The 25,347-nt window shown below is 36.3% G+C and overlaps 1 protein-coding gene and 1 pseudogene across 5 annotated transcripts in view; both read left to right on the top strand.

The window, feature by feature from the left end:
* Positions 1 to 25,347, top strand: part of Gulp1 (GULP PTB domain containing engulfment adaptor 1) — a 263,083-nt gene that overhangs the window by 96,265 nt on the left and 141,471 nt on the right. The gene's annotated exons all lie outside the window — the stretch shown is intronic.
* Positions 9,784 to 10,270, top strand: LOC117705720 (non-selective voltage-gated ion channel VDAC1 pseudogene; annotated as a pseudogene).

Here is a 25,347-nt window from a genome sequence, read left to right as displayed (position 1 = left end):
TTCTGCACATGAGATTCTCTCTTCTATCTCTTGTATTCTGTTGGTGATGCTTGTGTCTATGACTCCTAATCTCTTTCCTAGGTTTTCTATCTCCAGGGTTGTCTCCCTTTGACATTTCTTTATTGTTTCTATTTCCATTTTGATTCTGGATGGTTTTGTTTAATTCCTTCACCTGTTTGGTTGTGTTTTCTTGTAATTCTTTAAGGGATTTTTTTTGTTTCCTCTTTAAGGGCTTCTACCTGTTTACCTGTGTTCTCCTGTACTTTTTTAATGGAATTATTTATGTCCTTCTTAAATTCCTCTATCATCATCATGAGAAGTGATTTTAATTCTGAATTCTGCTTTTCCAGTGTGATGCGGTGTCTAGGGCTTGCTATGGTGGGAAAACTGGGTTCTGATGATGCCAAGTAACTTTGGATTCTGTTGCTTATGTTCTTGCACTTGCCTTTTGCCATCTGGTTAACTCTAGTCTTACCTGTACTCACTGTGTCTGACTGGAGTCTGTCTTTCCAGTTATCTTGCTTATGTCAGAACTCCTCAGAGTCCATATATCTCTGTGATCCTGTGATCCTAAGCTCCTGGGTGGAAGAACTCCTGGGACTCAGGCTGCATCTGGGATCCTGAAATCCTGTTGCTCTGAGTGCAGTGGTTCCTCTAAGATGGTTCAGGATAATGGTGTCTTCATGGGAGCAGACCAGCTAGGTGTTCACTTTTCTGAGTGTAGTGACTCCTCTAGAATGTCTCAGGGTATGGTGTCAGCTGCTCTGTGTGCAGTGGCTCCTCTAGGATGGCTCAGGATATGGTGTCTTCACAGGACCAGACCAGCTAGGTGTCTGCCCCAGCCAAAGGAACCTGGTGCTTGGCAGTAGGGAAGTGGTATTCCAGAGGGGCAGGGTTTGGGTGGCTGATGCGACCTGGCTCCCAGTTCTAACTCTGGGGAGTAGGATAGTGGGAGAGGGATTTTACCCACTGCTCTGAGTTCAGTGGCTCCTCTAGGATGTCTCAGGATACAGTGTCTCCACAGGAGCAGACCAGCTAGGATATATGCAGACTTCTAACAAGCACTCAGCTTATTTCACCCTCTTTCCTGTCTCTTGGGAACAACACAGGCTCCATCATTTTTCTAAAACACATATTAGACTGTAGAACCTCAGTGTTTTATTTTTTTTCTTGTCACTTTTTCATAAAAATCTCAATTTCATAGCATGGTGCTGATAAGAATTGTGATATGTGCTCACTCAACACTGAAATTTCATGCAAATCATTTCTCTCTTTCCTTTCCTTCCTTGAAACCATCCAATGTACCATTCCCTTTCAAATTCTTGGTCTTTTTTTTTTTTTTTTTGAGTGTCTTTTATGGTCATAATAGAGATGCTTTGTATGTCATAATAAGTAGCGATACTGCTTGCCCCAAACTATTTAACCTAGGTTCTATATCCTGGGGAGCATGTGTTGATATGTATCAAGTTGTAAAGTTGAAACACCTGACCATGTTCTGATACTGTTTTTCTCAAGTTAGTACCATTAAAAGTGTAAAAGTGTTTTTTTGTAAAAGGTGATTGCTGTCACTTAAGTTCATCTGTCTTCAAATTCTTTAAGAAAGTGTGATAAATGGTGGCAGACAGCCTTAAGTTGGATATATTATGCTCATCTTGGAAATTTAAGAACCATTTGAATTGGAAATTTTTAAAATTCTAGAATAAAAATATGTTCAAAGGAACAGCACATAAAGCTAGTCTCATTTTTGCAAGATTATTCAAAATGCTCTATGAACAAATCTAATCACATCAGAGACGGGTGAAGAGTCTGTCACTTCACTGCAAGAGCAAGAGAAAGAAGTAGGCACAAGTTCATTCCTGTTTTTGATGTGAGCATTTTTATTCTTTTCTTTATTCTGTCAGATTGCATAAAATATTCTTTGAAAATATTTTACAGCAAAGCTGGATTTAGTCAGCCATTCTTAGAATAAAACTCGGAAAAGGTTAAGTCAAAATGACCGTGTTGAGGAAAATACTTTGTTATTATTTTTTTTGTTGTGACATTTACTTGAAGGTTTTAAATACTAGTCTTATCTTGATTAATTTGCTTATTAGTCCTTTTTGTTTGATTGTTTTTTAAAGATCATTAGTTTCCTACAATAAACCTAAGAAGTCACTCTTGTTTTTAAAAATACCTTTTTTTTTTTTTTTTTTTCTGGTCACCTAAAACAAATATGTGAATAAAACATAATCTGGTAAATTCTGCTAAATCATTCTGGAAAATGTGATCTGACTTTTTAATTATCCTTTTGTGCTACATGTATGCTTGACTGTTCTCATGTTGGACAAACAGACTTACTTTTAGAACTGGAAGTACGTGATGGTGTGACCTTTACTTTTGTGTGAAAAGTATTTGGTACAAGAATGTCATGTGCGTTCACTGGTGAGAGCATCACTAATTGGGCCAACATTCTTTGTCACTTAAAGTATGAGATGTTGGCTTAAATTATTGTGTCTATGTTTTCAAATAGCTGCCTCTGTAGCAGCTGTTACTGACCTGACCTCCATTGATTCTTTAAGGCAGTTTCTGTGTTCTTTAATGGAGAGGTCCTTTGGCTATTGAAGCAACTGTCCCATGGGATTTGGACTACAAGTCTATGGGATTCAGTGCTATATCAGAAATATTTTTAAAAATAATGAATAAATGTGAAGATTTCTAAAGAAGACTATGTCTAAGCTGGAGGAACTTTGAGAATATTTAGGTAGCTTAGATAAGGAGTCCAATGGTGGATTCACTCACAATTTATAGGCCCTGTCAAAGGCCTGGGTCACTTCTTTAACTTCTCCCTCTGTAGCCTACACATTTGTCTTCCAGATTCAAGCCAACTCCACTCCATTGCTGCTATTGATCTTGGCAGTTTCCCATTATACTGACATCTCCAAGATGCTGGAGTCTACTGTTACAACAGGGTTACAGGGTTGCACCTCACCAGTATCCTCTCCTAGATTTTCTTCTGGGACTCTACAGAGTCAACTTTATCTGCTTTCAATGACTTCTGCATGCCTACAATACTAGTACCACCTGAGTGACTCTTACACTACCAAGTACACTGGTACAGTACAACATTGTCTGCCTCTGGAACACAGTATGTGCTGACCCGGAGGAAAGGGTTCTGGTTTGTTTTTAATCATTGCAAATTTCTTAGCTCCAGCTAACCAGGATCAATTGCCCAACAAAACAAAGATTTTACTTTAGTGGTCCTTGTCTCTTACTCCAACATGTCGGCATTCATGGCCATGTACTCATGTTCCACCTACCTCACGGTGCCTTCTTCCTTCTTCCTTCTTCCTTCTTTCCCTTCCTATCCCTGCCTTAGAACACAAGCCTGGGAACCAAAAACCTGCTTTTATCTCCTCTGCCCAGCTACAGGTTGTAGATATCTTTATTCAATGAAGGAGCAAGGTTTACACAACAAAAGCTGGTTTACATGAGAATTTGCTTATCTTGAGGCAACTAGTCCTTGGGATACAGAATTTAGTATTACAATAACACAACAACAGACCAGATCTCAACAGTATGTTGTACATAATCAAGGCAAGGAGGGTCTTCTCATTTCATATTATTTGAATTTAGAATTAAGTGGACACATCTAGTCTAGCTCTTAATATTTGTAAATGTGGAATTATTTGGAAACAGGGTATTTGCACATATACAAAGATGGTATTATCCATCTGTAGCTTGAAGAGGCAAGGAACAAAGCTCCCCTTAATTTTCTGAGGAAGTGAAGGTTTTTAATGCCTTGAGTTTGGACTTATGATTCCTAAAATTATGAGTGAATAAGCTTCTGATCTTTTATGCCACTCAATAGCAGTTGAGATAACTTGTTATGTTACATACAAATCTTATACTCTATGTCTGAGGTCTCCTGTGTTATAGATGTGACTCATTAGATCTAGCCTACATTCAAGAGCAAGGTATCACCAAGGGCACAACTCCCAGTAGCGATCTATAGAGGCCATTGGGAAAGCTGCCTACACGCTCTATTTCTATGCTTCATCAATGGTCAGAGGCCACAGTATTTCATATTCTTAAAACCTTCATCTTTCACTCATCTTTGCTACCTATTTAATTAGAATTATCCTTCGCCCATATAATCAAAAGTGAAAAGTTATAGATAAGTAAAATGGTTTCTGTTTTAACATTGGGAACCTTTCACTGGCTAATTAGGCATTTTTCATTTATTCTGTGCATTTTTATCATTCACCATTTCCTGTTCAGACCCACTTGCCTTGTTTTTATTCATAATTGGTTTCCAAAGTAATGGTCTAGACCTTACTTGGCTATGAACGTTTTTCACTTTTTCTCTGCATGTAATACTGGAAAATCACCTTGGATAAAGGAATTCTTGTACTTTACACAGTTTATTGGGTCTCCCTTCCTTCCTTGGTCAAATAAAAATTAATGAGCAGGAAACACCTTGTGGTATGAACCCTGACTTCACTAAATTCAAACTATGTTTAACCATTACCCAAAACAGATCTATAGAATTATATGAAAATGTTCAAAATACATTCTATAACTCTGATTCTTTTCACATCTGATTCTGGTTTTTTCTATGACTGAACTGTCAGATAACTGGTGTCTAGTTTTAATGGCCTGCACAAAAAAAAAAAAAAAAAAAAAAAAAGTTTGCTTGTGCTGTAACTACTGGGAGACGAAAGAGTTAAAAAAAAGACCCCTCCCCCCAAAAACCAACAATAAAATCAGTAACCTGAAAGGCTAGCTTAATGTACAAAAAATGATAGAGAAAGGAATTTATAATCTTACTATAGAGGAAAATTAAAAAATTCCAAGGTAGGATTAAGGCAAACACAGAATTTTGTGAAAATGTATAGGAGTCAAAGAAAATGTCTGCAAAAAGAACGTTTTAGTTTTGAGACTATAAGTTTAGGTTAAGATGTCTGTATCATGTGATGTAAGTTTTCAGAGTCTTTAAAGATGTTTTTGAAATTAGAATGTATTAGTAGAAAATAGTGGGAAGTAAACAAAAATGGTTAAAAGAAAGGTGATGGAATGCTACTGATGGAGCTACCTTTAAAATTCCTTGAAATAGCTCCTGCCCACTCGGTGTAAGACTCGGTGTAAGACACGGTGTAAGACACAGTGTAAGACTCGGTGTAAGACTTGGTGTAAGACTCGGTGTAAGACTTGGTGTAAGACTCGGTGTAAGACTCAGTGTAAGACAGTGTAAGATAGTGTAAGACACAGTGTAAGACTCGGTGTAAGACTCAGTGTAAGACTCAGTGTAAGAAAGTGTAAGACACAGTGTAAGACTTGGTGTAAGACTCAGTGTAAGACTCACGCAGTGTAAGACTCGATGTAAGACTTGGTGTAAGACTCAGTGTAAGACTCCATGTAAGACTCAGTGTAAGACAGTGTAAGACTCAGTATAAGACTCGGTGTAAAACTCAGTGTAAGACTCGGTGTAAGACTCTGCATTCCTGTTTGAAGAGGACATCTGGGGTATGCTTCAGTTGGGCAAGTTCAGGTATAGCTCAAAAACACAAGTGCCTTATCTGCATCTAGATTCAAAAATGAAAATCACCATTAAGCACTTGAGGAAACTGCAGAAAACTATTTTGCCTTCACTGACATTTTAAAGTTTACATTTTAGTACATCTAAATGTATAAGATACAGTCCTGTCTTAATCATATTCATCTTGATATATAATGTGCTAACTTTTGGCTTTTATTTAATAAAAAAGTTTAAACAAAAAAATGTCTGCATGTTGATGTAATATTTGAATGGTTTCATCATAAACTAATTGTATGAATGAAATGATGAGATTTAGTGAGCAATGCTTTGTTTCTTATTAGATATGTTGGTCATTATGGTACAAAGTAGTAATTAGTTTAACTATATTATACCAAACCTTGACTTAGTTTGATGCATTATTCCATTCCATGTGTTTTAATTTATTTTTCATTCTGTTTATTTACAGAATTGAAAATATTCAAGAGAGTTTTTATACTTACATTTACTTTTGGGAAGAGCATAATGGGAAGTATAGAGATAGTTCTGTCAATAAAGTACTTGCTCTGTAAGTTCACACATGTAAGTCCATCCTCAGACCTCATGTGAAAAGGAGAGATGGTGATGAGTCCCTATAATCCAGTCCTGGGAGAGCAAAGACAGGATGATTCCAGGAGCACACGTCCTAGAACTGCTCAAATCTCTGAACCTCAAGTTCCAGTGAAAGAATAGATCTTAAAAACCAAGGTGGATGGCCTTTGACGACCTACATCTGAGGGTGATCTCCATTCTCATATGCGCCTACACACACACACACACACACACACACACACACACACACACACATCTGAACTAGAAATTTCTTGACCAGGTGACTCTTGTATAAGCAGTCTAATATATGTACTAGTTACATCTACATTTGAACAGTATAATTACTGTTAGATTGCAAGGTGTAGAAATTATAGTTCTTGGTATTTAAAAAAAATAAGCATTTTGTTGAAAAGATATGAGTTTGCTAAGAAGACTGGAAGGTGATCAGATGAAACAGTTCTCACAACAGATGATTGGAGCCAAACTGTTTCAGAGATCTGAAGAGCAGGTGTGAATGCTGAAGGGTAGGGTCATAAAGCAAAGCTGAACTAGTCATGTGTTTCAGTGCTTCTTTGGTCACACATGATGTCTCAGTGCTAGACACTTGATTAACAGTTCCCCAAGGCCTTCAGATAAGATGAAAAGTTTAGGTTCCCAACAGGGAATGTGTGCTCTGCATGAAAGAAGAGATCTAGCTACAACCTTTCCTCAGAAGTGACATCTGAGGCAGTACAATGGTGCACACCTTTAATCCCAGCACTTGGGAGGCAGAGGCAGGCAGATTTCTGAGTTCGAGGCCAGCCTGGTCTACAGAGTGAGTTCCAGGACAGCCAGGACTACATAGAGAAACCCTGTCTCGAAAAACCAAAAAAAAAAAAAAAAAAAAAAAAAGAGTTTTACCAGTAAAATGAATACAAACTCAATGATAATGTTGCTGAGGTGTTAGAAAGTAACAAGAGATCAATGTGTTCTTTCTTTCATGCACACACACACACACACACACACACACACACACACACACACACACGCAGGTGCATATACAAACCCACACATTAACTTTCTTATCCTAGACAATCCACATGCCTGGCATAGAGAAAAAGACTGGTAAACAACTATAAACCTAAGAATCCTGGGATTGGGTGCTTATTAGTTACATAGGGCTACTATTACAAAGAACAACAGAGTAGGTACCTTAAGAAAACTAAAATTAGTTTGCTTGGGGGGTGATGGAGGCAAGACTCCAAAATCAAATTGCTGTACGGAGGTCCTGTTGGTATTCCTTCTGATGCAGTAGATTCTAGTCTTTGCTTGGCCATCTTCCCTCATATCTATTTCTTCTTTCTGAAAATACATCAGTCTTAAATTCACAGTGGTCTTATCTCAGGATCCTGAGCTGGTAATATCTGCACATCTCTGAGGATATATGGAATCTGAAGAAGAGTAGTAGACAGTAAATTTGGTGTTCATAGCATATTCTGCATAAGAGTGGGAAAAGTGAGATTGTGAAACAGATGGTAAGAAAATATTTTAAAGAATGAGGGAGGTATCACTGTGAAGATAAGGAATTGCCACCAGAAGGAATGAAGCCAGGGAATGACATGAACAGACTCGTGTTTTACAATAAGCACATCAGGCATTATTTGAGTACTTTAAGCTGTGCTGGAGAAAGAAAAACTGGTGGGGACATGGTATGGAAGTTAAAGTGTGAAATAATAATGACAGTTTAGGAAAGGAGATGCTGGTGGAAATAAGAAACAGTCAGTGGAATCGACACTTTCTGAATCAAAGGCAAAAAGATATCAGAAGACACAGGATGGCTCAGGTGCTGCCCTCTGCCTTCCCATGAAGCCAAGTAAGGTCATCTTAGCATATGAATTGTAGACAAACATGGAGATATTTAGAAAGCCTTTATAACGATACCCAGTAACAGACTATGGCATAGAATTTAAACACCACGATCTGAATAATTTTCACTGATGCAAGAAATAGCCATAGCAAAATGACAAGTGAAGTAGACTCAGCTGGGTCTGCAGCAGCATCTGAGCACTGTGTATCTGGCTTCACATAGTAATAGATGATGAAGTCGCATGCACTTTAATATCCCCCTACCTGCTTCTATGTAGTTTTAATTGTCTTTAAAAAAAAAAAACCTTGGTTTTAAAGCTTGTGTGTTCAGTGAGCACTGCTTCTATAACAGGAAAACACAGTTTAATTTGAGCATCTAAAGTGGACCTAGTGTAGCATCTCTGAAACGTAATATGTAATCAGCAAGGAGCTGATTTCAAAAGCTTGGGAATCTTTCAACTTAGGAGAGAGCACACAAGAGAATAAAACATTGTTCCACTTGGTCAAGTTGTTTATAAGATATGCTGAAATATATATGTGGATACAGATCACATGTCTTCAGGTTAGTAGCTATGTTATAAATCCATGGGAAGTGCTACTGAGGGCCATACGTAGCAAATAAATCGAGGAAGAAAACAGTTGTCGCTTAGTTTTGAGAAGTGACCCCGTTGTGCAAATTGATCATTCACGTCAGCCTGCCTTATGTACATGGTTGCATACCTGTGCAGACTGTGCTAATTTGTGTGAGGCAAATAATATTTGAGTTTCTGGAACACAAAGTTAGAGCTTTAATATTAAATCTACTTTGCAAATTTATGCTCTGTGCTCTGAAATCAGGGGACCTTATTTATATGCTCTGTTCACTCTGCAATCTACTTTCAGACTGCTAAGACAATATTTTGTTAAGGAATACTCACAAATGTGATGATTTTATTAAAACTCCCAAGTCAGTTTTAGGATGGTGTATTTGAAGCTACAAAGAAATATCACAGGATAATGGCGCTGCACAGTAACTCTGACATACGGACAAATGTTGGCCGTTTCCCTCAATCAAGAAAATCTTTTGATATTAATGGGGATTTTTTGTTGTTGTTTAAAAGTTTGATAATTGTTTACACAACAGTTCATTGGCATTCACAATTCACAAGCATTCAGAGGTAAAGTAAACTTGATGGAGAAGAAATGCCAAGAAAGAACAGAGACAGGGTTGATCCTTCACCTGTCTCTATAAGCATGTCTTAACATTCTAGAAAGCATTTGATGGAAATATACAGGCCCCAGTCAGTACCCCGTGACACCACCTTACAGGTCCCTTGCCATCTCGTTCTGTGATATAAGTTACATGCTTTACTTTCTTCCACACTTTCTACCACTCACAAGTTATCCATTTTAGAGTTCTTACTGACCCTCTCTTAATAGTCATCTCTCTTGTTTTATACACGCTTCCTAATATTACCACGAAGAGCTTCCAAGGTAAATTTATTACACGCTTCCTAATATTACCACGAAGAGCTTCCAAGGTAAATTTATTATTTTGATCAATTACAAAGGGTTGAAAATATATTGAGATAGAAAAAACATAAAAATGTTAGATACACACCTTATGCTATCACTAATGTAAATAATAAGAGTACATTTTCAGGAAGACAAAATTATTATAATTTTGGCATCACTTTATGTTAAAATTATAATTAACTTCCTAAGATGAAAATTGTAGGTTATTTATTATTATATACTAACCCCACATTAATCATACTTTAAATCCCTGAGTAGACCAGAAAATAAACATATCATATATAATTTAATTCCGAAATAAGCTGGTATTCATAAGTGTTATGAATACCAACCTGGGCTGTGATGTGGACTTTGATAGCTCAGCTCACAATCCAGGGTGCTCTGGTGTTTGGCTATGAGAGTTGGCTGGCTGACTACCAGATAAATTTTGAGACTTCAAAGTCCCGAGTGACTGAGAGCAACTTCGCCGTTGGCTACAAGACGGACTAATTCCAGCTTCATACTAATGTGAACGATGGGACAGAGTTTGGTGGCCCCATTTACCAGAAGGTGAACAGGAAGTTGGAGACTGCTGTCAATCTCGCCTGGACTGCAGGAAACAGTAACACTTGCTTTGGAGTAGCAGCCAAGTATTAGGTCGACGACCATGATGCCTGCTTTTTGGCCAAAGTGAACAACTCCAGACTGATTGGCTTAGGGTACATGCAGACCCTAAACCCAGGTATCAATCTGATGCTGTCAGCTCTGCTGGATGCTAAGAATGTCAACACAGGTAGCCACAAGCTTGGTTTAGGACTGGAATTTTAGGCATAAATGAATATTGTTACAATCGTTAATTTTAAACTATTTTGCAGCATTTAAATTCAGAATTTAGCATACCTTTTAATGTTGTATGTTGGGGGTGCGAGAGTGGATAAATACCATGTTAGACCTCCAGGCTAAGGATGACTTTAAGTTGTTTACCATTTCAAAAGTTCAGCAGAACCCTATTCCAGAAAGGGCTCTTTTTAGCTGTAGGCGTGGGTTGGGGAGAAGCCTTTTAGAGACTCCAGGCTCCAAGTGGAAGCTGGGAACATGTGAACTCTTTGTAAAACTGTATCTAGTCCTCAGATAAAATTGTGACCTTCCAAGCATCAAACCCGATGTCCCAATCCTATCTGCTCGGAAGCATGTACATACCTACGTGAAAGGGACATTTTTTTAGACAGATTGTCGTACCGTGTTCTAATCATGCCTTGTTCTCATCCTAGTCCATCAGTTACCTGTTTTACCCCAACAGTAGTCATTAGGGTGTGGTTAGCTATTTCTTTTGTGCCATTTTAGGGTGAAAGAGGGTGGGCATGATAGGGCCAGTCATTCAGGACTTAATTCTTCCTTGTATTGTGGTGTGGCTGGCTGGCTTTCTGGATGGCTTTCTTTCTTTCTTTCTTTCTTTCTTTCTCTCTCTCTCTCTCTCTCTCTCTCTCTCTCTCTCTCTCTCTCTCTCTCTCTCTCTTTCTTTCTTTTTCCTTTCTAATTCCTTTTTTTTGGTTTTTTTTTTTGTTTTGCCATTGCACCAAAGTATGAAGTAGCTTCTGGGTTCTCCGGCTCTGATCTGGGCTGATGATTGTAGTTACATCCTGACAACACTAGGGATCTAAACTGACTCCTCTTGTAGTCTCACCACTGGTTTTTTTTTTTTTTTTTTTTTTTTTTTTTTTTTTTTTTTTTTTTTTTTTTTTTCAGTTTAATGGGTACATTATAGTCTTCCATTCTGTGTGGAATTAGCTCCTCTCATTCTAATGCCGTAATTAACATTACTTAAACTAAAACTTGAATAAAATACTGAAAAAAAAGAAAAGTAGAAGAATGAAATGAATGAACAATATATTAGGTGTCATATGATACCATCAAAAAATAAATTTTTGTTATAGAAATTGGCAAATGAAAAGAGAATGACAAAGATTTCTGGATATTATTAAAAAGCACACACTTTTCCATATTTTCAGAAATATATAAATGTCCTAGTGTGGGAAAAATCATAGCTTTTCAGGTAGATTAAATTAAAAAAAAAAAAGATCTAAATAAGACACATTCACATTGTCAAACCTAAGGTAAAGAGAAGACCTCCCTTGAAATCATCAAGAAAAATGTAACATCTCAGGTATAAGGGCGTTCCAGTGAGGCTGGCAGGCATCTGGGCAGAGCTTGCTGAGTTAGAGAAGCGAAGAAAAATGGATGCCACATAGGAAGAAGAGCGCTAGAAGTCAATCTGAGCACTGAAGAGCCAGATGCTGCTAAGCAAGTGTGCTTTCCCAGCAGAGCTGGTCCTGGAAATGAGGAGGTAAAGACCCTTCTAGACCTAAACTTGAGAGAGTTTGCAACTGATGAATGCAAAATGAAATGCTAAGTGCAATTTTTCAGCTAAAAGAGAAAGACTTAATTAGTATTACAAACACAATCCTCTAACTCATAGGTGTAATTAACTGTGCAATCAAGTTTATAGTGCTTCGCCTAGTTCTGTGATATTGCTATGTAAATTAGCTATATGCTTAGCATAAAGGTTAAAAGAGAAAACCACATAAAAACATTTTCACATTGTAAACAATGTGTTTGACATGAAGTAAAACCACAGAATGTTGGTATGCAATCAAAATTAAGCTATTATTCATTGTCCAAAGCCTTGGTAGTTATGACGTGAGCCTCAGGTAACTACACAGCAACAATATGTAGTAGTTACACACTGAATGCAAACAGCAAGACAATAGAGGGAAAAATCTGCTTACACAGAAAGACAGAGAGAAGGGAGCAAATGCTTCACAAAGCAGAAAACAGCACGACAGCCTCTCTCCCTCATTAGCTACTCTGAGGATGATCGTATACAGTATTCCCATAGAAATTTATCTGAGTATTTAAAATTTTTTTTTGTTAATCTTTCATTTTACTATTTATTGATGTATATGTGTGTCTGTGTGAGTGCAAGTACCAGTGGAGGCCAGAAGAGGGCATCAGGTACAGTTATAGACAGGTGTTAGCCATCACGTGGGTGTTGGGAATTGAACTTCAGGTCCTCTGCAAGAGCAATGGGTGCTTTTAACATCTGAGCCATCTCTCCAGCCCAACTGAGTAGTTTCCTTAAAAGATCCAACTCTGTGCTCTTCACAAGAGATTCACTTAATTTTTAAGGGCACTGCAAGATGGAAAAAAAAATCATCCTACACAATGAAAACTAGAAGAGAGCAGTATAACTGCACTCATATTTGATAAAATAGATGTTAACCCTAAACGGTAAAGTGAGACAAAGTCCATATATAACGATAAAGGTAACATTCACCTTGGAGTTTAAACAGTTACAAATATGCATTTGGATCTCAATACTCATATATACAAAGTACTCATATACATCTGAAGAGACACATTCTACACAGCACATTCATATTAAACTATGTACTACTTTCATATACTACTTCCAAAACTGGCAGTATCATTCAGACAGAAAACTTTAAAGAGGTATGTTGGATCTAGACTGCACTCTAGACCACAAGAACCCTTAGAGTCTATGGATATAGCCCTTGGCACTTCAGGAGGGGTTGTGTGTTATGCCACAGAGCATATATCAGTAAATGTAAGAAGGCAGAAAAGATATGTATCCGCATTGGATATCTTTACTGACTACAGTGATATGAAATTAGAAGCTGATAATAGAGAAAAATTACTTATGGGAGGTAGTTTGAAAACTAGAAATATTTCAACTTGTAAATATGCTTCTAGCTATAATATCACAATCCTATAATTCTAGCAAATGTGTAACTGTATAAAGAACACAGTTCAGTCTTCTGCTAGAGCAATTGATTCTCGTTATCACTGAGCCACTCTGCAGCCCCTGGGATATACCTTTAATGGGTAAGGAAGTTGAGTGTGTAAAAAACTCACTTCATCGTAAAGACCAGGACCTGATGACTTCACTGCCAAATTACAGTAACATTTAAAGAAAGTAAAACATTAGTTTTTTTCAAACTTGTGCAAAATGAGAAAAACTTCAAAATCAATTTAAGAATCCACACATATCCTGGCACAAAATCAGATAGGGATCTTATAAGAAAATTATAGGCTGATATCCTAATGAATGTGGACACAAAACCCCTCATGCAACAGCACACTTACTTTAACATACATTACTGCCAACGGCAGGACAAACAAACTGCTTCTCCTTCCAAGTTTCCCAAAAGTTTCTTTCTTTTTGCTCTATTCTCTTTGAATGCTCTGCTTACCCCCTACACATCTTTCTGCTTGGTATGTTGGTCTTTCTACTCATAGTTTAGTCATTAGCTCTCCAGAAGTGCTCATCTTGTATTTTTATATGAATTAATACCCTCATATATTATAGGATCTTATCTGTTTTAAAAAAATAAATCATATCTTGCATGATGTTATTCTTATACCTCAATACCTGCTTTCATAGTAAATCTGAAAGCATTATCAAGGCATACATTATGTCTTAATTAGTCATTCATAATATTATCTATATTATAGTTTTTTTTTTATCTAGTTTTCACACAGGATTTTTTTTGAAAAGATGAAGTATATCCCTTCTCTGCTTCTATCAGCATTTCAATTTCTCCGATACTTTCCCTAAATAAAAGAATTGTATAATGCAAATGTGTATGTTTTATATATTTTTATTTTATATATTAAACTTAAATATTGAAATAGCTACTTTGTTGGCAATTTATGTGTATTCTTGTAATCATCAATATATGTTCCTATCATTAATTTATACATTAAAATAAAAAGTGTGTATTGTTAGAGGACAGTTGAGACTGATTAATTATTACACTTCTAGGTGTGGCTTGTAATGCCTTTAGTTCACATCTATTGCACTGAAAGTTTTGTCCTGATTATTATAGAAAGTCTGCTTGAATACATTTTTAATTAAAATGTTTACTACAGCTGTGTAACCACTTGGAAAATCATTTTTATACCAGTCACAGTGATTCTAGCCAGTAAGCTGTCATTTTAAATAATTGTACTATACTGAAAAGCTAAGAGTTTACAAAACATGAGTGTGATGGTTAACCAGGTTTAGGTGTCATGAAAGGAGAACTACAAGGGACAAAAGGAGGGATTTAAGAAAGGGTAAATAAATTCACTATTTGCACACATGGAAATGTCATAATTAAACCTACTATTTTGTAGACTTTATACAAGCAGAATGGAAGAATGGATAGCACAGGGGTACAGACACAGGAAGACAGGTAGAAGGAGGGTAGGGAGGAGGGAGATGAGAAGGTGAGATGCTCACTCTTAGAACGTTTCAAAGACTGTTGACTCTGAGAGCCACATGTCATTAGTAGCTTGCCAAATCATCTGAGAAGGCTGTATGATTAATTGTGATTTATTGGAAGTATTTAATTGATCACATTTGTTCAGTTCTCATATAAGCTCTGACAATTAATTTCAATTTTTGTTACTGAATATTCCTATACTTTTAAGTCAGAAAATGATAAACAAATCTAATCTCTTCAAAAACACATAGTTAAAGCTTAGAGTAATTTATAACTTGTTAAGAAGAATTAATCTGTGATGCTCTTAAAATAATGCAATTTTATTCTAACATTGAATACCTGGTCTCTGACAGTTGTTTTCAAATATTTTGTATCTAATTCCAATTATGGCTTTAAGGAATATGGCATATTAAAAAAAAATATGCTATAGGAGTTCCAATGTTAGAATGCTATTTTTAAGAGATAATTGAATTTACAAAAATCATTGTTTATCTTTCACAGTCTCAAACTACTTCACAAGCAATCAAAACACCTTACTATGGATTATTGTCATCTTTGTAACTTTTCCATGTGGGGGCCTATGATTAGTGAGGAGTGAGTACAAGGAAATTGTGTATTTCACACATAAGAACACATTTTTTTGTGTCTTACAAAATACTAAAGAATGAAGGTGACTGTGCTTTCTGTGAGAGCAGGATGCCCTTTAATGAGATCTATTTTTCTTTCTGAGTAATGAAGGAACATAATCTCAGAACACTTCAGGGTTGCATGTATCTCTCAGTGAGATATTGGAATCCTTAGTGGTAACTCTCAGGGGAAGGCTTTTGAAGAAGTGTAACGTAACTTGGTAAATATAACACTTGTTTTGTGGCTCTAGAATATTTCAAAGAAGGGATGTTTGGAGAAAATATTGATGACTTCTTAAATCCTATGTCAGTGAACAGCAAGTGAGCATGTAGTTGGTGGGGGCTTACAGCTGGACAGTTTAAGAAACAGGAAGAGAACTCCTAAAGTGCATTTTGTAAAGTAGGAAGATGAAGGTGAGATAAAGTTGATACTGATGCCAAGGGTTCAATGGCTAGACCCTCCTTCTCCATGCACTATGCACTATGAAGTGCGGAACTGGTGAGCTCTGAAAGGTCATTTTACCTGAGTGTTTAGACCAAATTTTCTAATGTGGAGACCCTGATGTAATACAGTTTCTATGGAGAATTTCACCCAGAAAATTATTTTCATTGCTACTAAATCACTATAATTTGTTACTGATGTGAATCATATTTTAATGTCTGTATTTTCTGACAGTTTTTAGTGACCCATGTGAAAGGGTCATTCCATTTCCACAGGTTGAGAACTGCTGGTTTAGAGTCAAATAAAAAGAAAATACTTTTATTATGTCAAAACACCCCAACTTAACATGGATTGAGATTATCTAGTCTCCATTTTAAATGAACACTGCCACTTTTATTTTCAGAGTGCTGGAGGTCCTCTGCTCTGGTAAAGGACACGTATGAATTATAAAGCCCTTCTCTGCAAATCTTCTGCCCATTCTGTGACTGATAAATAGAGGAGAGATTTTAGTAATCAAAAAAGAAAGACAAAGAGTACCTAATATTATCTGGGAATTGTGTTTATATCTATCATTTTTAGAAATTACTTTGTGGGCTGGAGAGATGGCTTAGTGGTTAAGAGTATTGAATGTTTCTGCAGAGGAATTCAGACCCCAATACTGAAAGGTGAGTTACAGTCACCCATGCATAATACTTGTTCCAGTGGATCCAACAGCCTCTTCTGACCTTCTTGAGTACCAGAGATGCATGTGGTATAAATACATCCATGCCAGAAAAACAGCCATACATCTAAAATAAAAATAAATAAAATTTAAAGAGTTATTTTACAGTACCACTTTCACTCTTTGACAAGAAAAATATTTCTGTGCAGTTTTCCCTTTTTAAAAAGGTGGTAGTAAAGTAGCCCTTTGGGGGGGGGGTAAAGAAGGTGTTTTATAATTAGAGCCTTGTAAGTGCTGTAAAAAATAAAACCACATTTTAAATAGTAAAATCTATGATACTCAAGTTGTACATTAAGGGAGCTGCTTGTAGGAAAGTGAAGGTCTAACCAAAGGTTGATTAAGGGGCTCAGAATTAGCAGCATTGATAACAAGAGCTGATCTCACTGACCGATTCCATTCTATATAATGTTGGAAGCTCACGGTTGGGCTGTGGCTGATGTGCCCTTCTAGAGCTTACCATCTCTGTGCTGTGAAGCTTGGCATCAGTCACAACTTCAACCCATCTCTATCATTCTGTAAGCTAGGAAATGAGAATGAGATTTCTCGCAGGCCATCTTTGCCTTCGTGAATACAAGGCTCCAGTGAGTCCTTGAATGTGTGGCATTTATTCAGTTGAGATGTGCAAAGAGAGCACACTAACGTTTGTTGCTGTTAATCAGTCAGTCAGGTAAATATTCTTTGAACATTTGTTTAATAGCCCAGGAGACTTTTCAGAGGCGAGTAATTGTCATGTGAAACGGTGAAGACTGACTCTTTTAAAAAATAAGTGTGTGCCCTAGTTCTGTAGAAAGTTTGATGACCTGGAGATATTCTTGCAAGAAAGTTTTCAAAATATGTAAACATTCCACAAAATCATCAACCCAGATGATTTTACTATTTTTTTTTGGTCATTTTACTTTTATAGGTAGGTGGATATACATATGTCTGTATTCATGTGCACGCACACCTCATATGCATATGCGCTTCTACCTTTATAATTGAACTTAACTTTATCTGTAACTAAATTAGAAGCCTTACCCACATTTTCTGATTACAGTAAAATAACCCCAATCAATCTAATATTTGATTTACACTCTGAGAAACTAAAAAAATATAATCATAGAAACTCATTTGAGATTTACTTCACTTTAACCCAGAAACTTCCAGTGTGAGTTTTTCACATAAGTATGTATACATCTACTTGAAATAAATAGTAAACTATGTTTATCATTTTAATTTATATTTGTTATTATTGTGGTTTGTAGGCATGCTGTGTGAGGTGTACATGATACTGCTCATGTATGGAGGTCAGAAAAACCTTGTAGTGTCCTCGCTCACTTTCATGTGGGTTCCAGAAATCAAACTCAGGTCTCTAGGTTTCCAAAGCCAGCTCCCTCTCCAGCTGAGACATCTGATTGTCCAATATTGTGATAAAAGGCTATTAATTAGTGCTAAATTTCAAACAGAAATCTTGATTTTTTTAATACAAATTTTATGTACATGTTAAAAAGATGCTTTGTTGTTTTCTGATACTTTCTTTGCTGAGCTAATAACTGCCCTTGTGATCAGATATTACCCTCAGGATATCTTGCAAGCAGGTCAACGTTTAGGTCAAAGGCTTGGTGGTTGGGTTGATGTCCCAATTTCTGCATTGGAAGTCTTGCCCAGTTACAGGAGATTGATGGTTCAGGATCTGTATTCCCCACTACTAGGAATCTTAGCTAGGGTAACCCTCAGAGAGTCCATTACACTAGGATTCTAGCTCATGCCAGAGATGGTTCCTGATTCCAGTTGCTTCTCCCTGTACTCTCTGTCTCCATCCTTCCACAACTGATCCCCCTGTTTTTATCCCCACTGTCCCATTAAGAGCCCTCCCTGATCGTGCAGCAATGCATGTTCTATTCCCCTTCACAGAAGGATTCATGCATCCCTACCTGAGTGTTTTTGTTTCTTAGCTTCTTTGTGTCTGTGTATTGTAGCAGGGTTTTATTGTATTTTATAACTCCACTTATATGTGAGTACACACCAGCTTTATCTTTCTGGATCTGGGTTACCTTAATCAGCAGGATCTCTTCTAGATCCATCCATCTGGCTGCAAATTTCATCATGTCATTGTTTTTAACAGCTGAGGAACTGATGAAAACTGATGCAAAGACCCACAACCAAATGTTTTGTGAATGTACCACATTTTCTTTATTCATTCTTTGGTTGAGGGACATTTAGGTTGCTTCCAGTTTCTGGCTATTATGAATAAAACTGCTACAAACATAATTGAACAATGGAGAGTCATTTGGATATATGTACAGGGGTCTTAAGGTAGATGGATTCAAAATACTTTGAGAAGCTGTCATATTGATTTCCACAGTGGCTGTGCAAGTTTACACTCCCAAGAGCAGTAGAGGAGTGTTCCCCTTGCTCCACATCTGAAAGGTATAAGCATTGTTTTGATTTGCATTTCTCTGATGGCTAAGGATATTGAACATTTCCTTAAGTGCTTCTCATTCATTAGCGGTTCCTCTGTGGAACATTGTTTAGATCTGAACCTCACTTTTGGTTGGATTGTTTGGTTTACTGATATCCAGTTTTAGTTGATTATATATGTTGTGTATCAGCCCTCTGCTAGAGGTGGCATTTGTGAATATCTTTTCTCATTTTGTAGGCTGCCATTTGTCCTATTAACAGTGTCCTTTGCCTTAAGGAAACATTTTAGTTTCATGAAGTCACATTTATTAATTTTTGATCTTAGTTCCTGAATGATTAGTATTCTGTTCAGAAAGTTGTCAATTGCGCCAGTGTGTTCAAGGATGCTCACCAGTTTCTCTTCTGTCAGGTTCAGTGTATATAAATCTATGCTGAGGTCTTTGATCCACTTGGAACTGAGTTTTGTGCAGAGTGATAAATATGGATCTGTTTGCATTCTTCTATATGCAGATATCCAATTAGATCAGCACCTTTTGTTGAAGGTGCTTTCATTTTTTGATTGTATAATTTGGGCTTCTTTTTAAAAAAAAAATTAGGATCCATAGGTATGTGGACTTACTTCTTGGTCTTCATTTCAATTCCATTCTGTTTTTGCTGTCAATTGCTTCTTAGTTTTGTTTATTGTAGTACATTGTACCCTGCAGGGATGTTCCATAAGCAGAAAGGCAAATAACTCAAAATAGTTTCATGAAGTTCCTGAAACTGACCAGATTCACTACACCTCTCCTAGCCAGAGTAAGCAATAGAATCTGACAGTCCTCAGACAAACAAAGCTGCAAAGAACATTCTGAGACCAGATCTTTTGCTTCTGGAAGAAGCAGAAACCAATTCATCTCTCTGAAAGAGGTTTAACACTAACTGAGGAGCATGGAAACCATACTTCCCAACCAGCTGAGCTGACTGCAGTCTGTGCAATGTGCTCCAGGGTCCCAGCTTTTGTGAGCTGTCACTCATGGTGGAGTAGGCTTTGGTGATGCAGCTGTTTCTTTAGTCATTTCTGTTTCTGTAAGTAAATTCTCACCCTTACTTCTTTCTGTAAGAAACCGCAGTAAAACTCATTCATTCACCATGTTGCACATTGGTGGTGTTGTGGACTGAGGTAAGTAAAAGTGCACATTTATCTCCCCAGGAAAAGTTTTGTTACACAGCAGTGCTCTCCTACTGAAGTTGTATAGCTTTTGCTTCTTTCTTTCCCTGATGTTTGCAACTGATACTTAATGGCTCAAATAATTCATTAGCGTTGAAGATAAATATTGCAATGCTAGCATTACTTACAAACTCATTAGAAGAATATCTCTGAGGGGGAAAATGCCCTTCAAGCATTAGAATAAATAGTCTCTGTGACTGCCAACACAAATGGTTTAGTGTTTTCTTTTATTTACTGCAATTTCAAATAGTTTATTTTATCATCTCTCTCATCGGTGTGGATCTGTTATTTTATTGTTGGCTTGTGCATTTTGACATACTTGACATATTTTAATATATTCAGTTATTTTTCTCATGCGTGTTTAATTTTCCCATTTGAACCACTGGGGTTGGCTTAGTTTTATAGTTGGACTCCACAACTCCTGCTTCAGAGTTTTAAGCAAACCAAGCAAATTTGGTTTCTTTGGGGAAAATAATATTTTCAAAGTACTATCTTTGAAAGTACTATAGGGATGGAAGTTTACAGCCTTTCAGAATTCAAGTATTTGTGCTGTTATTTGTTAATTTTAAAGCATGTCTTGAGCCTCCAATGAGTTTCCCACTTCCCCATTCAGAGTTTAAGGATTTCCTCACATGTGACTGCATTTTCAGTTGTCTAAGGCACTGGAAATAATATAAGAAAAGTGTTATTATGCTTCTTTTTAAAATTATACAATTTTAAAATTCCCAGAATAACAATTCCATAACTTTTCTCCCATTTATATAACAACTGAGATACATTTGAAATTTGTTTGTACTTCAGTTTGTTCTCAGGATATGTCCCTGTAAGAATATTGCACAATGGGTGTTATGTTGCTGTGAAATCAAATGAAATAGCCTAGTCTCTGGTTTTACTACACTTAGAAGCATTTTCATCTTATTTTCAGTTCTCAGAAGTTTATCTTTTAAATTTAATTTTGCATCACATTTTAGTAATATTTTGCAGACATCAGTAAAAAAATACAATGTATATATTTAAAAATATCCTGGATTTCTATTTTCACCATTCTGTATGCTCCTCTCACAGGGGGTCAGGAGGTTATGACTGGTTTTCCTGGTCTTAAAACTGGGCATTTCTCCATTAAATTCAGCTGAAGTACCCTGTTGGCCTCTGATGACCATTTTTTTTGTTGTTGTTTGGATGACTACTGATGATGCTTTAGGAAAATTTCATTAGAATAAAATTTCTTAGTTCTTACATGCATGTAACAATTGATCTTTTCAAGTTCTATGACTGATTGAAAACTGCAGCCTTGGGTTCCTTTCCTTCCATCATCTCTGCAAGGTCAGAACTCTCAAGACCTCTGAGCTCCCCCTCCAATGCTGCAGACATTTTTGTAGTGATTTCTAGTGTTTTTTTTTCCAGTTTAATTTTACTAGGCTGTGAATAGAATGTGTTTTGTGTTGGTCATCTGTTGATTTGTATGATTATAAATTGGTTTATTCATGTACATATATTTCTTAATCTTTTTTCATTCTAGTGAAATTTTAAAACATAAGGTTTTGTCCTCCTTTGAATATCATTATACACAGTTTTTACTTTTATTTTTTCTATCTAGTATATCTGTGATTTTCATTATAATTTACAACATATCTTAATTTGTTTTAACTTAAAATATAAAAAATTATCCTTTTGTTCTTTATTATAGCATCTACTTTTGCTGTGTATTATGGTTTTCATTTCTTAATTTCTCAAACTATATCCTTGGCATTTTGAAAGTTTCTAAGATTTATTCATTTTTAAGTGTATTTTATTTTTGAACTCCACTTAATCAGAATAATTTAAAAGTTTGCCCTTGTTGACAGTCTTTTTTGTAGACTTTCCTTGTTTTACATGCTGTTGTTACCTCGTTTTCTTACATATTCTTATTGTGTACTTCTAGTAAGATGTCAACAGAATCATTTTACTAGTATTAATATATGGCATGGGATTAGATTTTTCAAAAGCTTAATTTATTCATTTAATTAGGTTACAGTGTAATGTTTCCTAACAGGATTTACATCACTTCGTTTGGTTGATTCTTCTCTTCCTCCCGCCATCCATTGTCTCCTCCACTCTCTGTTTTGCCTTCTCAGCCCCAGTATCCTACTTCCACTGTTGGACCACCAAACACCTTCTACTTTCAAAACTTTATAGTTCATCACGCTTTGAAAGTATAGCTTTCTATTCTCCACATTTATCTGGCTCTGACTTTGCCCTTAACATTATTTTCTAGGCATTTTTTTTTTGTATATAGTGACTATCATTCAGATTTATTTTTCACTTTATTTTTCTTTTCAGAGTTTATCTTTATTATTTCTAAAGGTCACCTTTGCAATTTATAAGGCTGGCACTTTTCTGATATTTTTTTAAAAATCTTAACACAAACCTTTTATTTTCTCCAGAGGTTTGACATAGAAAAATGCTTTCCTACTTGCTACTAATAACACAAAATATTGGTACTTTGGTATATTAAATGATGTTTTAATTTTCTTTAATTTATTCCATATTCTTTCAAACCACCTAATGGGTTGTCCTCAGTTCCTCAATGAGACTCTTCAAGACGGCTCTAGTATTAATTTCTATGGACATTGTTTGTGCTTGTAGTCATTAACTATCTCACAATTTCAACTGTGTAAGAAGTCTCATTGCCTTTCCTAGTCCTCCATGCAGCATTGGAAGGCTGTTGCCTAGCTGTACTGGGATCTATAGGCTGTGTCCAGGAACAACCTGCCTCACTGATACCTCAGATTGCTGTCAGTGTTTATTTTCTCATAGCTGTGTACGTGACAGAAGCTATTGCTTCTTCAGACATGACAAAGGGGAGACAAAGCTTGTTCTTTATAAGAGTCCAAAGGCTGCTCCCTTCACAGGCAGCTTATAAATAATACTGTATTTACTTTTTCATATCTAGAGAACTCATTTCTTAGAAAAGGCTCAATATTTAGTACAGGAGATCTTACTACATGCTGCCAAGTCTAGGTTTGAAAAATCGTTAGTTTTGAGACTCAGAGTCTCCCCATCGATCTGCTAAGGCGTTAGTCAGTAGGTTCCTTTGCCCTTTCTTCAGAGGTCTGCCCCAAATCAGGGTAGGACTATGTAAGGAATATACATATTGAATAAAACTCTTAGTGACCTATTACCTTCTTTCATCTGCGTTTGTTCTCGATTTTATTTCTCAGATTTGGGTTGTTACCTTGGTTGTACTTTTTCAAAAGGATTCGGTAATTATGACACCCTTATCCTGATTTCAGAAAATTTCATCATTTAATTTTCTGTTAATAGAATCAACCATCTTCATCAAAGGCCCTACAACATCCTAGTCATGACTTCCACTTGAAGGACACCCTAGACCCCTGTTCTCACGCTGTGTGGTTATTATGCTCCTCTCTGATTTTCATGCATACTCTCCCAGTCTCTAATAACAGATGTGTCTTCACACTTCTCTCATAGTAATTCACACATTTTAGTTGCTGTTTTTTTGATCAGTGGTTTCCAAAGTAGGTCAGATAAATTCCTGTGGTGAATTCAAGGGAAAATAAATATTAAAATTTTTATTGAAGCTTTATTTCTCTCATACCTTTATGCCTTACTTGTATTTTGTGAGGCTTCTACATACTGACACAAATATGTAAATTAAATTACCATCTGAATATGATTTATATAACATGTGTATGCCACATGAACAAATGTCTTTTACATTCTATCTTCATGAAGAAAATATCTTTCTAAACCATGTCACAGAGAATGAATTTCCTTCAGAGGAACAATACTAATTTCCTGAATGTGCATTTCCTGAGATCCATAGGTTATAAGCTATTTTATTTGTTTGACCTTCAGGGACTTGTGATTTTATTTATCAGTACTATGGCAGTATCTGCTAGAGTTTTGAATATTACCACACCAGTCCTGGTAGAACAACTTTTCTAACACAGCCTTGTTTTACTCTGTGCCTACTGTACAATTATATTTATGTGATTCGTTTCAAATCTGTTAACCAACAGGATGAGTACTATGAGAAAATAACAACAAGTTGTTGTTAGAAATGTAGCCATTCCACAGTCTAGGTTATAGTGGTTTCCTAACAATGAAAGCTGGTCAGAACTAAGTGTATTAATTCCCTTTTAAAATTGTCTGTAGAACTCTGTTCTTCAAAGCCGGTGCAGTCTAATCAGCAGGTATATACTAGATTTATCTGTTTGTTCTATTTGGAGGAGAGAAGGCAGGTGTCCCCTTATTACTTCTTCATTACTTGTTTGACAAAGTGCCCAGTCTTGAAAATTGTGTAAGTATAAAACTCTAAATAGGTGTGTCATTATTCTGGAGGCTAGATAGGTCACTCAGAGGAGAAAAACACTTACTGCTCTTGCAGAGAGCCTGGGTTCAGTTCCCATCACCCACATAGCCTCTCACAATTGCCTGTGATTCCAGTTCCTAAGGATCTGACTCCCTCTTATGTTTTCCATGTACTCTTGCACAAATGTGGGGCATGTGTGTGTATGTGTGTGTGTGCATATGCACATATATGCACAAACATACAAACATAAAATAAATAAGTAAATAATGAATATATTTTTCACTCTTAAAATAATGCTTCTTAGTTCTGAAAACATAGCAGGCCAGGTTCTGGTGTGTAGTATCTGGTATTGCACAGACAGGTACCTTGGGTAGACTTGCCTAGGTACCTAGCTGCCTGTCTAGATAGCCAGGCAAGCATAACACTATCTTTCTGTTTGGAAGATGTCCATTGTTATGTTTTGCTCTTTTAGTAAGGAATTGAAATGTTAAATGTTCATTCAAATGAGCCTTTCTAACTATTCTCTTTCATACTAGGCAAAGAAATGTATTAACCTAACAGGAAGAAAGGATTTCTTTAAAGCTTACCTTTATGATTCCTTTCCATTCAGGTGGAGTGAAATTTTGTACCTTCATTTCATTCTATTTACTTGTCTCTTTTGATAAGTGTACATCTGCTATTTACTATTTATCAGTATGCACATAGTAAAATTTTCTGTTGAATCCATCTCCGTAAGTTTAGGTTTTGCTTTCTTTGACTCTCTGAAATGCATAATATCATAGAATTAAATAACTAATTATGTAATGAAGTCTTGATACCATTTACGCCTGCCTGCTACGTATTTTGATATATACCTATGCATTTCTGGAAGGAAAATGAATTATTCTGGAGCTCTTATTTTCTAGTGCA

This window comes from Arvicanthis niloticus, chromosome 3, assembly GCF_011762505.2.
Source record: "Arvicanthis niloticus isolate mArvNil1 chromosome 3, mArvNil1.pat.X, whole genome shotgun sequence".
NCBI classification, from domain to species: Eukaryota; Metazoa; Chordata; class Mammalia; order Rodentia; family Muridae; genus Arvicanthis; species Arvicanthis niloticus.
This window is presented reverse-complemented; position numbering and strand designations above follow the sequence as displayed.